This window comes from Miscanthus floridulus, chromosome 4, assembly GCF_019320115.1.
Source record: "Miscanthus floridulus cultivar M001 chromosome 4, ASM1932011v1, whole genome shotgun sequence".
Lineage (NCBI taxonomy): Eukaryota > Viridiplantae > Streptophyta > Magnoliopsida > Poales > Poaceae > Miscanthus > Miscanthus floridulus.
The window spans coordinates 98,080,335-98,096,755 of record NC_089583.1 but is presented as its reverse complement, the minus strand read 5'-3'; the positions used below and the strand labels follow the sequence as shown (position 1 = coordinate 98,096,755).

Genomic DNA, 16,421 nt, shown 5'->3' with positions numbered 1-16,421 from the left:
TGGAGTGGCCACTTTTCCCTGCTCGCTTTCCCTTTTCTTATATTGGTTGGGTCACTGCCACAGAGCCCATTGAAAATACATATATTTGCTACTTGCTCATTGTTTGACCAAAAGCTTGTGTGTTCTTTAGTGGCACCCCAATATGCCATCAGCACCCCTCTCCACCAGCTGGGGTCTGGGGAGGTCTTGTTTGTACTCTTGTTAATTCCTGCCAATCAGATACCGTTTTGGTTGTTAAATTCTCTTGTGAGTGGGTCCCAGCTCGAGGGCCACCTAACTTTTGGGGCTCATGAGGAGTCATCACTCATCACCACCATGGGATCCAGTTCGGCATGGGAACATGCAAATCTCCATCAAGGCTGCTGTTTTCTACTAGCAGTAAACACTAGCGTGAAATGTTTGCTCTCTGTCACTCTCTGTGCATCTTTTGCATGTTCATGTATGATTTGTCAAGAGGGCAACATCACTCTTCTTGATATTTGGTAGTAGTATTTCCTATATGGCAGTCTGATAACCTTGTACAACAACAGCAACAGTGAGCACTTTTTAAAAAGTTCTGGTGACTAAGGATTCAGGAAGGTGGAGCCCGGGTAGGCAATTTTGACAGGGAACTTGGCAAGGAAGTGGCCGATCTGTCTGAGGGGCTCACATTAATTATTGAGACATGCAACAGTGTAGCACGTAACCATGGATACTCGGAATCTGACAATTAATCTGAAATCGAAATCTCGAGGCTGTACTGATCTGCATCGAACCGTGGGAAGTTGAATATTCCAGGTCAAGGAAGATGGATTCATCATTCATAGGCGAGTATAATCCCGTCTTTGCTACGTGCACCAACAGCTAGCTGCATCCACGGTAGGTAAGGTAACCCATCAAGCACGAGCACGAATGCATGATGATGGAGCTCTGAAAGCAACGGCCTCTGAAAGTTGGCAGTATCCCTGACGTTCGCCGGCGAAGAGTGCTTGGAGGCTCGGTTTGTTCTCCTTGATCGTTTGTCAATTACTGATGTCGTTACTGTCTGTCTCTCTTTTTTTTTCGTTTAAAAAAACTAAGTGTTTCTTTTTCTTTTTTCTCTCTCTCTTTGAAACGACTGATGTTGTGAAGTGCTACTGTAAGGAAGCTGTATAGACTAACTGAAGTATGTGGCCAAAATATATGACGAGGAACTGCTGCGCTCTCAACAGCAAGTGGGAGAGGAGAGAATCAGGTCAGAATTGCCCAAAAGTCTACTGATCTCCCACAGAGCGCGTCATGCAAACTATTTTCTTCGACAAACAAAAATATATTTTTCAACGGGTCATGCAAACTGTAGTGTATTAGCTCATGGTTCTCATGTTGTCATTTTTTTCCGACTATAGTGTAATCTACAGTCCTAACTGTTTTGGCTTTATTACATGAATGTTACTCTCGACAGTTACATACAGAAAATTCAGTTTTCCTGTTTTTTTTTTAACTACTATATACTTCCTCTGTTCGAAATTGCAAGTCGTTGTGACGAATGACTTACAATTTAGAATGGAGGTCCATAATGACGGTTCTGACTTGTGCCTAGCTGCATCACTTCTACCCCACCACTTCAGCAGTATTTTTCATCGAACGAACAGTGTTTTTCTCTCACCACATTTCAGCGTAAGTGAAAAGGGCCATATCAGTATATCACCAGTCAAGTTGTTCATCTAAAACAAGTGGTACTGGTGGAAGATACCCAAGAGAGAGAGAGAGAGAGAGAGAGTAAAAAACAACCGTGTTCCACAGATCTATGCCATGTTGGTGCCCCTATTTTTTTGCCGTGCAAATCTCAACTGGTACAAGTATATATAGTCTGCTGCTTAGCAGGGAGCCAGAATTCATCTTGGTGACAGCCTTTGTAAATTATGTCGACATGGTTAGTCGTAAGCATGAAGGGTAAGTCTGGTGCAAGCGGTAGAGTCTTACCGCCGTGACCGAAAGGTCCTGGGTTCGAGTCGTGGTGTCCTCGCATTGCAAAAGCGAGGGTAAGGCTTGCCACTTACACCCTTTCCCAGACCCCGCACAGAGCAAGAGCTCTCTGCGCTGGGTACGCCCTTTATGGTTAGTCGTAAGCATCAATAATGAAGCATCTCGGCTGAAATGGTCAAATTGCCACTGATCTCATTTGATACTTGATGTGCCCGTGAAATTAAACAAGATGCAGTATCCACAATAACAAAATGGTACTGTCTGTATCAATGCAACACGTCAACTTGTGGAGCAACGTTTCTTTAATTTGAAGCAGTTGCATAAATATTTCCGGCAGTGTTTGTTGGTCCAACACACTTTTCTTTCCTCCTCTGGTTAGACTTTTGAGCTCACAATTGCATGGATTATGAACAATATGGTGGAGACAGAAGGAACCGTGCTAAGCAGCCATATTAGAGTTCATTGTCACATCAAGATTTCCCCCAGCAGCGCCACAAACAGCACAGAAGAAGCACCATTCATGACAATGCTTACACCATAAAGAGCATGTCAGCAGTCAGCCGATCTAGTGCGAGTCATCCAGGTAGATGCATATATATAGAGCAAGGCATGTTCTTGCAGGCAACACACCAACAATCATCAGCATGTCCCAACATTCAGGTGGCAAGAGTGGAGAAACTTCACTGAAGACCACCTCTTTTTATCAGCGGGCTTGGAAAGGCAGAAGCATAACAGAAGCTGGGAGTTGGAGATCATGGAGGATCACTGGGCGAAAGCTTGCCCAGTACATTCAAAACATGCATATTCTGCGGCTCCTATCCTGAAGCGCGTAATAAGAGAAGTAATTGTCAAGCCAAAAGCCCATGCCTTCATAAAGAGATCCGGCTATTCAAGAACATTGATAGGTGAATTATACCAAAACTGGAGTGATCATGGAATAGAACTTCAAAACTGACAAAATCAGATTGAAGATTACCTTCTTCAATCAATAGATTGGTTGCCTGCTTAATGGCAGGCTTGGTTTGACCAATAGATGGCACAGACTGGATCACCGAGTTATAAAGTACAAACTATAAGATAGCAATCGCAATAAGCCTTTCTTTGTTACTCGAGAATCAAAATCAGAGCATTATAAAATCCAAAAGAGACAGCATGGTGTTTCACTATTTCTCAAGGGAAAAAGTCTACTTAACCCCCCACCTATCAACCATGGTCTACTTCACCCCAAACTATAAAACCGTCTATTTTACCCCCCTGAACTTTTCAAAACCGTCTATTTCCCCCCCCCCCCCGGGCGGTTTTCGACGGTGGTTTTGCTATAGTAACAGTGGTTTTGCTACAGTGATGGCGGCTTTGTCTTTTTATTTATTTTCGCTGAATCTTTGAAAAATCATAGAAAAATCATAAAATGGAAAATCCAATTTTGTTGGACTCCACATGAGTAGATCTACATAGTTAACATATAATGTGGTATGCTTTAGTACAAAGGTTTTGCTGTACCTTTAGATTAATTGGAAAATCTAATTTTGTCTGTAATTAATTGGAATTTATCTATAACTAAGTTATACATGGTTCAATGAGTACGAAATTTTTACTATAGTTCAAGCATACAATAATTAGCCTACCATAAAAATTTCACCATAATTGGACCATAGAAGCTGCAGCTATGAATTATTCTAATTAATTACAGACAGAATTGGATTTTCTAATTAATCTAAAACTACAGCAAAAATTTTGTACTAAAGCATATCATATTATATGTTCATTGTGTAGATCTACTCATGTGGAGTCCAACAAAATTAGATTTTCCATTTTATAATTTTTATGTGATTTACTATGATTTTCTAAAGATTCACCAGAAATAAATAAAAAGAAAAGGACAAAACCACCATCACTGTAGCAAACTACTGTTACTGTAGTAAACCACCGTCGAAAACCGTCCGAGGGGTAAAATAGACGGTTTTGAAAAGTTCAAAGAGTAAAATAGACAATTTTATAGTTTGAGGGGTAAAGTAAACCATGGTTAATATGTGAGGGGTTAAATAGACTTTTTCCATTTCTCAAAGAGTGCCAGCAGACGAAGATAGAAGAAGATACAACCACAGCCAGTGAGATCCAGTCAGTTTGGAGTGAACTGTGTAATTACATTCAGAACAAAGATAGAAGAGGTGCAGTACCTGATGCATCACGTGATGCTGCATTAGTAACCGCAAACACTACGAACTTTTGAGGCGTCGGAGTAGTGGACACAACCACTGCGAGGTGGTGTCGTGGTGAGCTAGCACTACAACAACAACAACAAAGCCTTTAAGTCCTAAATAAGTTGGGGTAGGCTAGAGTTGAAACCCAACAGAAGCAATTAAGGTTCAGGCACGTGAATAGCTGTCTTTCAAGCACTCCTATCTAAGGCCAAGTCTTTGGGTATATTCCATCCTTTCAAGTCTCCTTTTATTGCCTCTACCCAAGTTAACTTCGGTCTTCCTCTGCCTCTCTTCACGTTACTATCCTGACTTAGGATTCCACTACGCACCGGTGCATCTGGAGGTCTCCGTTGCACATGTCCAAACCATCTCAACCGGTGTTGGATAAGCTTTTCTTCAATTGGTGCTACCCCTAATCTCTCACGTATATCATCGTTCCGAACTCGATCCCTTCTTGTATGACCGCAAATCCAACGCAACATACGCATTTCCGCGACACTTAGCTGTTGAATATGTCGTCTTTTCGTAGGCCAACATTCTGCACCATACAACATAGCAGGTCTAATCGTCGTCCTATAAAACTTGCCTTTTAGCTTCTGTGGTACCCTTTTGTCACATAGGACACCAGACGCTTGCCGCCACTTCATCCACCCTGCTTTGATTCTATGGCTAACATCTTCATCAATATCCCCGTCCCTCTGTAGCATTGATCATAAATATCGAAAGGTATCCTTCCTAGGCACTACTTGACCTTCCAAACTAACATCTTCCTCCTCCCGAGTAGCACTAGCACTCAAAAATTACGTACTTGGCTTGCTTCGATCTTATTGAATTGACATTTTCGGTGGAATTCCAAAGATGCAGCATCCATAAAAATAGAAAAAGTCTACTCCACCCCCCAATTATGGGGGTGGTCTACATAACCCCCTCGACTATGAAACGGTCTGATTTACCCCCTGAACTTTCCAAAACCGTCTATTTTACCCCCAGGTGATTTCCAGCGGCGGTTTTGCTACAGTAACAGGGGTTTTGCTACAGTGGCAGAGTTTTGTCTTTTTTTCTTATTTTCGCTGAATCTTTGAAAAATCATAGTAAATCACAGAAAAATCATAAAATGGAAAATCTAATTTTGTTGGACTCCACATGAGTAGATCTACACAGTGAACATATAATATGGTACACTTTAGCACAAAACTTTTACTGTAGATTTATATTAATTAGAAAATCTAATTTTGTCTGTAATTAATTGAAATTTATCTATAACTAAGTTATACATGGTCCAATGAGTACGAAATTTTTACTATAGTTTAAGCATAATAATTAACCTACCATAAAAATTTCACCATAATTGGACCATAGAAGCTGCAGCTATGAATTATTCTAATTAATTACAGACAGAATTGGATTTTCTAATTAATCTAAAGCTACAGCAAAAACTTTGTACTAAAGCGTACTATATTATATGTTCACTGTGTAGATCTACTCACGTGGAGTCCAACAAAATTAGATTTTCTATTTTATGATTTTTCTGTGATTTACTATGATTTTTCAAAGATTCAGCGGAAATAAGGAAAATGACAAAACCATACCCCTGTAGCAAACCGCCGTTGAAAACCACCTATGAGGTAAAATAAACGGTTTTAGAAAGTTCAGGGGGTAAATCAGACCGTTTCATAGTTGAGGGGGTTATGTAGACCACCCCCATAGTTGGGGGGTGGAGTAGACTTTTTCTCCATAAAAATATGCTGGTATTGTCTACATCAATACAGCACATCAACTATGAACAGAAATTGGCTCGCGATTCCTTAACTTGTAGCAGTTCTATAAATATTTCCTGGTACAATAGGTACTGCTGCTGTTGGTCCGACATACAGCCTTCTGACTTCTGAGCCTGCCTTGGTTAGACTTTGGGCTCACAATTGCACAAGTAGAATGATGGCCTGAGAAGAAGCTGCACAAACCTTACAGTTCAGTGTTGCATCAGGTTTCCGACAACGACACTAGAAATAGGCAGAATGATGCGCCATAATAATGCTTACAACATGATATCATGTCAGTCAATTCTACTCTCACTCATCCGGATGGATATATAGGCATGTTCTCACAACACTGAAGACTGTGCCACTGCATTCTGGTCAATCAGGCTGCAACAGTTCACAACGTCACTGAACACCTGTTATGGAGCATCGTAACCAAATCTTCCACTCTTTTCATCGATGGGCTGTGAACAGCAGATGCATGATAGAAGGGGGCTGGTTTGGAAGTGATGGGGTGACAAGTTTGCCCAGTACATTCAGAACTTTTATCTTCTGCAATTCCTTCCCTGAAGCGCAAGGAAGTAATTGTCAGGCACAATCGCCAATACTAGAGCAAGGTAATAGTACTGAAATAAAACTTTAGAGATGCAAAAGTCATGCTAAAAGTATTGCCTTCCTCAATCAATAGATTGGCTGCCCGTTTCTCCAGCTCAAAGGCATGCCTACTTCGTCCAACAGGTGACAACGACCGAAGCTCTACAGTTCAGCCAAAGGAAACAATTTTTATATAAGATTAATATAGCAGTTGTGTAAAGTACAATTCAGAGAACACAAAAGATTCGTGTGCCCTGATTGCAGTAAATTGCATTGGACTAAGATGAAATAGTTGCTTACTGTGTAAGTATTCTTCCTGGTCTGATTGCTCATTATGTCTCAAGAACGCCTGCAGACGAAGAAATCTTTCACTCCGATCTTGATTGCTTGATCTTGATGGTGGAGCCTGATTAGGTGCTAAAGAAGTAGCAGATATAGCATCACTAGATGCAGCATTGGTACCCGGAGCACTGCAAGATGCTAAATTAGTAGCAGATATAGCAGCACAAGATGCCGTGTTAGCAGCTGAAACACCGCTAGGTGCTAAGTTAGCAGCTACAGAGCTTTGAAGCACTGCAGTAGAGGACACCACATTGCTAGGTGACAGACTAGTAGTCACATCATTAGCTGGCTGGGCAGCAACCTTTCCTGGAGATTGCTTCCCAAAAGAATGGTGAAGAGACAAAACTGCAGATTGCAAAGCAGGGGAAGGTGTAGCTGCAGCTGCAGCTGGAGATGCAGATCGGGGAGCACACTGGGTGTGAGATGTATCGTTTTGATGCTTCAGAATCAGTTTCTGTGACTGCAAGCTGCCTGCACCAGCTTTCTTCAAGCTTGTAGAACTGGCACTTTCCCCGCGGGCAGAAGTACCCCCTTTGCTTTGATCAGTTTCAACCCTCCTTCGCACATACACAAGATGGCCATTTGCCCCTGCATTGCCCAGCGTGTGATGGTTGGTCGGACTCAAGGGGCCATAAGGTTGTGGTCGCTTTATGCCAACTGTAGCAGCAACTTTGTCTTTAGGAAAAGGAGAAGTTGTGGGTTGCTCATTAAGGGTGTGTTTGGTTGAGTTGTGGCTGTGGGAAAAAGCTGTTGTAGGTTGTGAGCTGTGAAAAAGCTGCTGTGGGCTGTGAGCTGTAGAAAATCCGAAAGCTGTTTGGTTAAACAAGTATAAAATATACCTTCCATCTTTCTCTCTCTTGAAACAACTATGGAAAAGCTTTTTATTCCACCAATTTCGAAAAGCAGAAAGCCAAAAACCAAAAGCAGGGTCAAACCAGCTTTTAAAACTATACTACGGAAAATCAGCTGTTTCTAAAAAAGCCACCTGGAAAAGCAGCCCCTTTGGTTGGGCTTTTGGCTTTTGGGGCCAAAAGCCAAAGCCAAAAGCCCAACCAAACGGACCCTAACAACATTGTTGGGCTGTTTTGGAGACTCCCTCAATGCTGCCTTTTTCTCTGAAATTGAGTGCGGGTTGTCACCAGCAGGCATGGTGCCTCTGCCACAAAGCATATATAGTCATCAGTAGCATTTAGTCACAAGGGTATTAGTTACCAACAAGCACGAAGCGTCTGAAGGCGAGTCAACTTGCTAAGTCAATTGTAACATTTAGGTTTTTCATTTTTCTGTTATGCTTGTTGTGCAGGTTCCAGCCACAATCTGATGCAACATTACATACTTGCAGAATAGAGCTGTGCGACTTTGCTCATGTTGTTTTCTTGAACAATTTTTATCACAGAGTAGAGAGGATAAAGCCCCCAAGCAGTACGATATGAATAAACAAGAACACAACTTGACGACATTAAGTGGGTCAGATGATAGGACCCAACTGACATCAGATCCGTATACAGGTAACTTACATTAGGGTTTGAGATACTCGGTTTCGCACAGCGGAAAGGGAGGAGAAGGGCGTACCATGAGGATGCTCGTCGGCGGGGAAGAGCCCGACGAGGAGGGCGGCGCCGCCACGAAGATGCCACGAGCCCACGAGAGGGGGTTAGAGTGAGAGACCGAGGGTGAGGAGGGGACTTTGTTTTTTTAGCACCAGGCGTCCGACTCCGAACGGCTGAGCCACAAGAAAACATCCAACTCCGAACGGCTGAGCCTCAGCGCTGCGCTGCGCTCCGCAGCTCCGCCCCGCGCGTCCGGATCCCCGCAGGTAGTACCACCTCGCTAGCTGAAGACGGGTAAGGCGGTCGAACGAGCTATAAAAGAAGGCGCAGGGCTTCGTCCCAAAGTATATCTCTCTCGGCCTTTTGGCTAAGATCAGTGTAGTATCTATTTTATCAGTTTAATATTTTATATGTGGGCCATGTGTTCACTTCGATATTATTAAATTTATTTTTTTGTGGTGAGGGGCAGCCAAAGTGTCTTGGCACTGGGCCTGGTCCCTCGAGCGTCGTTTAGCCGTTGCACTGATGGTAGGTCCTGGCTCACCCCAACCAAATCTGAAATATGTAGTCTTTGGCCTGTAACAAATCTGAAATATGTAAGCTTTGGCCTGTAACATTGGGCCAGTATGATTGTGTACAGCAATGTGCCTGGGCATGTGCGTGGTTCTTTGAGCCTTAGGAACTCCTGTTGTACCTAAACGGTCTTAGTGATCAGTGGCATCGTGGGAGATCTGTCACTCTGAAGATGGAAAATGGATATAGTGAAGCTTGAGCTTTGCTGCCTCAAGGCAGCTTAACTCTTAGTTTGTGCTTCACATGGATTATGAGGGTGTCCATGCACCTCCATACCACGGAGAAAAATCCGGTTGACTCTTGTCCACTCCAACTCTTACATTGCATTCTTGTTATGGTTACTTGCTTTTGTGCTTGTGTGCTTGAATTACTTGGTGACAACTACGATTTAATCTTTTGCTAGTTTGCCCATTTAATTGCTAGGTTTTATATTTCTAGACCTTATAAGGACGATATTGTTGGTATAAATCTTGCTAAGGACTCGGTTTAGTTTGTTAACCCTAAGGATGAAACTTAGTGTTCTTGCTTAATTCTAAGGTTAGATATGTAAGGGATGGCAAAATAGTGTTTCATGTTAACGTTGTTGCTTTAAATTTTTAGGGCCCACGGTTCATCCCTTGATTCATTCAATTCTTTAGGTTAGAGGAACCGGTTCGATGTGCCCAATAGAGCTAATGTTGTTCTAAGAGTGAACCACATGATTGAACATATACTCGAACCATGGATGAATGAATCGAAATCTGCCCCTCGGTTCGTCTGTGACTATTATGCCTGATTCTAATCCATTAGCCGTGGTGTTCATGAGATGGGACGTTGGAGTCAGCAACCAATAGGCAACGGTTGTTATTCTTTGAACTTGTTATGTGTGTTACTTGGATCAACGAATTTTGAAAATATATTTCGGTGTCCTAAATTTGTTAAGTGGTGCGTCATAATAGCTGGTATGGTTCAAAATTAGACCCGTGTGTTATTACTATTGGATCATCTAGGAGTGGATCCGGTGTGTGTTTACTTGTATTTGGGATAATCAGTGATTTAGAGATTCAGAGGGAGACAGAGAGAAGGTGACTCATACCTTCGGGCTTGGCAGAGAAGGAAGTAATCGCCATGGCGCCGGTGTAGGTAAAGCTCTGTGCTAGGCAGTGGCGGTCGGAGAAGAAGGGCACCGCAGTGGAGACCGGGGTGAAGACCATGGTCGCGTAGTGCCGTGGCGGCGATGGTGCTTCCCGTCACTGGCTGTGCCCCTCTGTTAGATCGGAGTAGGGTTTTTCAGTGGGGCGTACGGCTCAGGCCAACCTCGTGTTGAGAGCCGCCAGCCCCCACCTCTATTTAATGCGCAGTGTGACGGGGGGCCGCCAGCCATAGATGGACTAGGCGCCCCCGATCAGGGCGTGAGGTCAAGGCTCAAGTGGTTGGGAGATCAAACCAACATTCTCCCCCTTGATCTCAACTCATACTTTAACTTTAAACTTGACTTTAATCTCTTTCACTTTTATTTGTTCCATCACAGATTGGTGCATAGAGCATGCTTCATCGTTACGGTCAATCGCCTATAGATTTAACAGCTACAATACACGTCCCTATTCTAAAACAGATTCTTTAACTTTGGGCCCTTTATTGTCTGAAAATTATAGGCTTTTCCTTAAACCCATGTCGACTGTGTGTTATCTGAACACACTGGGTGGTAAGCCTTTTGTACGCGGATCCACAAGCACTTACTTGTTACTTATATGTTCAATACTTTTAGTATGATTCTGGACTTTCTCCTTCCCAACGTATAACTTTAACGTCAATGTGTTTGGCAGCACACTTGACCCGTTGTTATAGGAGCGAACTACTTAAATGGTTATTGCTGTTGAATATCATTATCAATTCTAGGTGTAAGTTCTTTTAACCATTTCGCTTGTTCTTAAGCCTCATAACAAGCTATATTATGGGTATGCATCTTTGAAGACACCACAACTGTTTCTTTGGAGCTTTTCCACAATAAAACTTCAACTGCGAGTGTTAACTACTATGTGGGTTTCACTAAATATCTCGCCAAAATTTAACATTTGTACCCACAACTATTTGAGAGTACTTATTCTTTCTTACTCGTTATGAGGCCTATAAATCTTTACACAATTGCAAAATATTCTCAACTCCATTCCAGTGATCTATATCTGGACTGGACTTCTGCCAAAACATCCTGGATACATGAACTATGTCAGGGTAAGTTCTTACTTATAAGCACCCATTAAGCTTCCAACAACTGAAGTATATAGGACGTCCTTTCGATCTCATATTGGTTCTTGGAATACTAAAAGTTTCCAAAACTATTTCCCTTTACTATAGGAATAGGCGCAGGTTTACTCATATATATATATATATACTTTATTTTTTTAGAATCTTCTCTAAGTATACATTTGAGATAGTTCTAATACCCCCTTTTCTTTTGTCTCGGTAAGTTCCAATTTCTGGAATGAATGACGCTTTACCAAGATCATTCTCATTGAAACTTGAGGACAAGAACTGTTTCTTCTCCAACAGTAGATTAACACCACTACTAGCGAGTAAGGTGCTACCCACATGTAGGATTAGGAAAATAAATTTCTCATATTTAAACTTTGCATAAATACAATTGTCCTCTACTTTCTCTTTAAACCCAAACTTTCTTATTATACTGTCAAACTTCAAGTACCAATGTCTTGAAGCTTGCTTTAATCCATAAATGGATTTCTTTAGGCAACATCCTTTACGTTTTTTTCCTTCCATGATAAAACCTTTTAAGTTATGCCATGTAAACTTTTTCATATAAATCCCCGTTGAGGAATGTGTCTTTACATCCTTCTGATGTTACTGTAAATCGTAATATGCCACTAACACCATTATGATTCTAAAAGAATCCTTGCATGCTCATTATAATCTATTCCTTCTCTTTGTGTAAATCATTTCGCCACAAGTGGCGCTTTATTGCTTTCCATATTCCCTTTGGAGTCACATTTGTCTTGCAAACCCATTACAGCCTACTGTTTTGGTTCCATTGGGAATTTCTTCTTAGTCCCAAACATCGTTGGTATTTATCGATTTTATTTCATCTTCCTTTGTTTCTTGCCATTTAGACAAGTGAACGCCACTCATGGCTTTTTCAATTGAGGTGGAATTACCCTCTATTTGAATTTTTTTCTTAACATTGACTCCTTAGTCACCAGAAATATCTGATTTTCTTATTCTTTGAGACCTTCTGGAGCCTCGTGGCACTTCTTTCATATGGGGCTATTGTTACTCTTCATTGCCAAAAGGCAATTGTTCTATAGCCTCCTGTATCACAAGATCCTTATTTACTTATTCATCTTCTTTAAGAGCTAACATCAGGTATTATATATGTCATACAACATCAACATGTATTAAGCAATTTGTTGCTCTAAAACACTGTAGTGGATATGTAATCCCACTTCTATTCAAGCCTTAGGCATCTACATACCATGCTCCCCTAGATTACTCTATCTTCTTTAAAAATGGTGTATCTTCAAATTTCTTATTTTGGGTTTAATCTGCTAAAAACTCATATGACGCGTTTAGCACTGCCTTGATAACTCTGAACTCGTCCAGTATGAATACTAGCCGACTATGCTATCTTCCTATTGGAACTGTAAAAGGTCTAGGAATTTAGCTATTTTTTTACTTTAGGGGTATCGTTATTATGACCGTCTTACTCCCTCAACGATCACATTCATCTTTTATAGATCACTTTTACCTTTAATGCATAGTATGCATTGCATTATCTGAAGTATGGGGAAGTATCTTTCTTAATTGTCTTTCTTAATTAATCTTACATTTCTCCCCCTCAAAATATGGTATGAACTTTTCTACCACAATTTCGAAACATTCAGATTTCTTGTGAATGAGAAAACTTTGATTACTTACTTCATCCACATGATTACATCATGCAAACAAAATTTGTATTGGAGTATATTTTCCTCATTACACTTCAAAACTCAACAGTCTATTATTATCAATACTTCTGCAAGTCACGCTTGCATATCATTCTTATCTTTTGGTTCACATGCAACTTTCTTTTGTTCTTAAACTCATTGAGTACTTAATAACCATGACACAATCAGAGTGTACGGTCAATACTAGGATAGCATAAGAGCTACCCTAAACTTCTCTCCATGTGCAGGATACACTTAGAGCACATGAGTCATCACATCCTTCTCTCGCCATGCGGGATAAGTACTATGCCAAAACTCTCCTGCCATGCAGGATTGGTTAACATAAGTACTATTCCAATTTTACCCCGCCATGCGGGTATTTTCTCAAACTTTTCCCACCATGCGGATATTATCATAAACTTTTCCCGCCATGCAAGATAATTCCCTTGAACGGACATAACTGCCAGGATTGGCTCGTGTTCAATCATCAAATTCAGAAATAAATCCGAATATTCTTTAACACACATGTTTAATCCGACGTAGGTCAAATTAAACATGCATGTTACTGATTACATTTCTTAAACAAACTCTTATTGCTCTATCTTCTTTCTTCGATCAATATCCTTTAATTCTTTCATTTCCAAGCCATTCTTTAAAGAGAACACAGTCCCATAAGCAATGGCATTTTTCATACATAACTTGCCCTTAGGCATTTTATCATCTGAGTCACAAGTACCCAGCTCATTTCTCTTACTGCCTTCAAGAATGAAACCATGGAGGTCTTTTGTCTAAAAAAATATTCAACAATAATGCTCATTAAACTTTAAAATCTTTATGTTCTACTCTATATCACCGTTGGACAGAAATATAATAAAATATCATTCTTCTACATTAATTCTACATCACCATTGGGCAGAAATAGAATTAATGTATAGAACCTCAATAATCTTGAAAACATAGAACTGCTCCTCAGAATTAAATTCTCCCATTGGTTCGAATTTAATTAGAAGACAATCAACTTCATTGCAGCGGAAACATGAAAATACATTTCTCTAGTTTAAGAGCATTCCTTAATCTTTATCTTTTCTCTGAAAAATTGGTCACTTTGATGCAAAATTCATCAGAGATTTAAACTTTAAACATAGAACTCATAGAATTATAATATTGTTATCATCAATGTTGGTCAGAAAATAACAATACCATAATTTAACTTTAACTATCAACCGACTATTCCTCTAATTAAAATTTTTCCGTTGGTTTCAATTTTAACTGAAGGATGAACTTTTTATCATTTACTGAATAACTACAACGGCTCTTCAAATTAAGTTCTTCCGTTGGTTCAAATTTAATGAGAAGATAATATTCTTTAACTTTGTAGCGGTAGCATGAAAATTTCTTGAAAATAATACTAATTCAGAAGCATTTTTACTTTACTCATCTGTTCTCTAAACAAATTATCACATTGGATCAAATTTGAGTAGAGATAAAATATTTAAACTTAACTTTATTCATTCAAAATAGCTTCTAAAAAAATAAACTGAAAACATCTCCTTATTCATTTGGCCTGGAGGCCTGCTTGGCCCGAAGGCCTGATCGCTTGTTCGGCCCAGCAGCCGCTCGCGCAGCGCGCACCCGCGCCCAGGCCGCAACCTAGGCCTAGGCCAGGAAAGTGGCATCCCGCCTGGGCCGCTTTCGACCCGACCGTGCTCAGCCGTCGATGGAGATCGAATGGTCGTCCGCACCCAGCGAAGGATCAAAAGGAACCCACAGTCGTCGTTCCCCTAACCCTAGTTCATTCCTTCCCTCCCCTTCTCTCTCTCGCGCCGCATGTGACAGCGGCGGCAGCCGTGGTGGCCGTCGGCGCCGGTGAGGGGTGGTGCCGCCCGAGCTTGTCCGGCTCCCCTTCCTTTCTCTCCACTGTGCCACAGACAGTAGCCACCGCAGCTGCCGGTGAACCGTACGACGATGGCGGCCTGAACTCGCGACGCAGGAGGAGAAGCGCCACCGTGGCGCCCCTCGCCGGTGCATGCATGCGGCCTAAGCCGTGCGCGGCGCCATCGAGCGGTACCGTGGTCGTGCCCTTTTGGGACCCCGAGCTTGTACGCACGGCGTAGCGGAGCGCCGACGAGGTGGCGGCTCGGCACTTTCTCTTTGCTCTCGCGCACACAAACACTACGGCGACCCGAGGCAGCGACGACCACCCGAGGTGACCGGAGCGACAACGGCGTCCGCGCGTGGTGACTCGGCTCGATCCACCTGCGCGACGGCAGGCCTTCTTACCGCTCTACGGCGGTTCTCTTCCACACTACGACGGTGGTGACGGGGTGGAAGAGACTCGCGTACGTCCCCTCCCCTCCATCCTTCCATTTCTTTCTTTTCTTTTAGGGTTAGGGTTTCAATTCCTCTTTCTTGATCCTCGGTTAGGGTTAGGGTTCTAATTTGCTTTTGGATTTGATTCGAGATCGAATCCCTTCTTTCCCAAACCAGATCTACAGCCTAAAACCTGGCTGCTTTCGGATTTGATTCGAGATCGAATCCCTTCTTTCCCAAACCAGATCTACGGCCTAAAACCTGGCTCTGATACCATTGTTATTACTATTGAATCATCTAGGAGTGGATCCAGTGGGTGTTTACTTGTATTTGGGATAATCAGTGACTTAGAGATTCAGAGGAAGACAGAGAGAAGGTGACTCATACCTTCGAGCTTGGTAGAGAAGGAAGTAATCGCCATGACGCCGGTGTAGGTAAAGCTCTGCGCTAGGCAGCGGCGGTCGGAGAAGAAGGGCGCCGTAGTGGAGACCGGGGTGAAGACCGTGGTTGTGGCAGAACCTTCTAAGTTATAGGGCCCACATGCACCTGTCACTGTCCGACGACCTTTGACATTTATGCATATGTTTCCAATAACTTAAAAAGACTGTCGGGTGTCCTTGGGGAACCCCGAATCATCCACGATTTCCGAGCAGGATCACGTTACAGAGTCATTGCAGTATTACAATATTTATTCAAATATCAAAACCAGAGTAACAACAGCGGAAGTCTTATGATAACATAGTTTACAAACCAGTTATTTCAAACCTTACAAACTAAGTTCTTTAATTATTACAAACCATAGTAGTAGTGGAGTGGCATAATTAATACACACATAACACCCAAAATAAATATCCTGCCCAAGGATCACACATTACTTCTCATCGTCAGAACGAACGATAGTCATGCAGCACGATCCAAAACAGATCTACTCATGAGGCTCACCTGCAACAAGGGGTCAACGAACCCTGAGTACGAAAGTACTCAACAAGACTTATCCAAAATATTAACTGATAAACTCAGTAATGCAGGCTCAGGGATTCAAGGTATAGCTGTAACAATGATCAAAGTTCTTTTGCGTAAAAGCTCTTTTAACAACATTCTTTATATAGTAAACTTCTCAAGAATTATATACAAAGCTGACACGATCCGCACTGAGATCATGAAACTTCATATTCAGCACCTTCACAAGCCTTATTCAAGTTCCGATTATTAATTCTACGATGATGAACAGTGAGT

The 16,421-nt window shown here is 41.8% G+C and overlaps 1 non-coding gene and 1 pseudogene across 1 annotated transcript; one reads left to right on the top strand and one right to left on the bottom strand.

Moving 5' to 3' along the window:
* Nucleotides 1-5,917: 5,917 nt before the first annotated feature.
* On the bottom strand, nucleotides 5,918-8,552 carry LOC136552268 (endochitinase A-like; annotated as a pseudogene).
* A 182-nt stretch (nucleotides 8,553-8,734) lies between these two features.
* LOC136553162 (U2 spliceosomal RNA) lies at nucleotides 8,735-8,937 on the top strand. The gene has a single exon (XR_010783068.1). It is a non-coding gene; the product is annotated as a U2 spliceosomal RNA (small nuclear RNA).
* The last annotated feature ends 7,484 nt before the right edge of the window (nucleotides 8,938-16,421 follow it).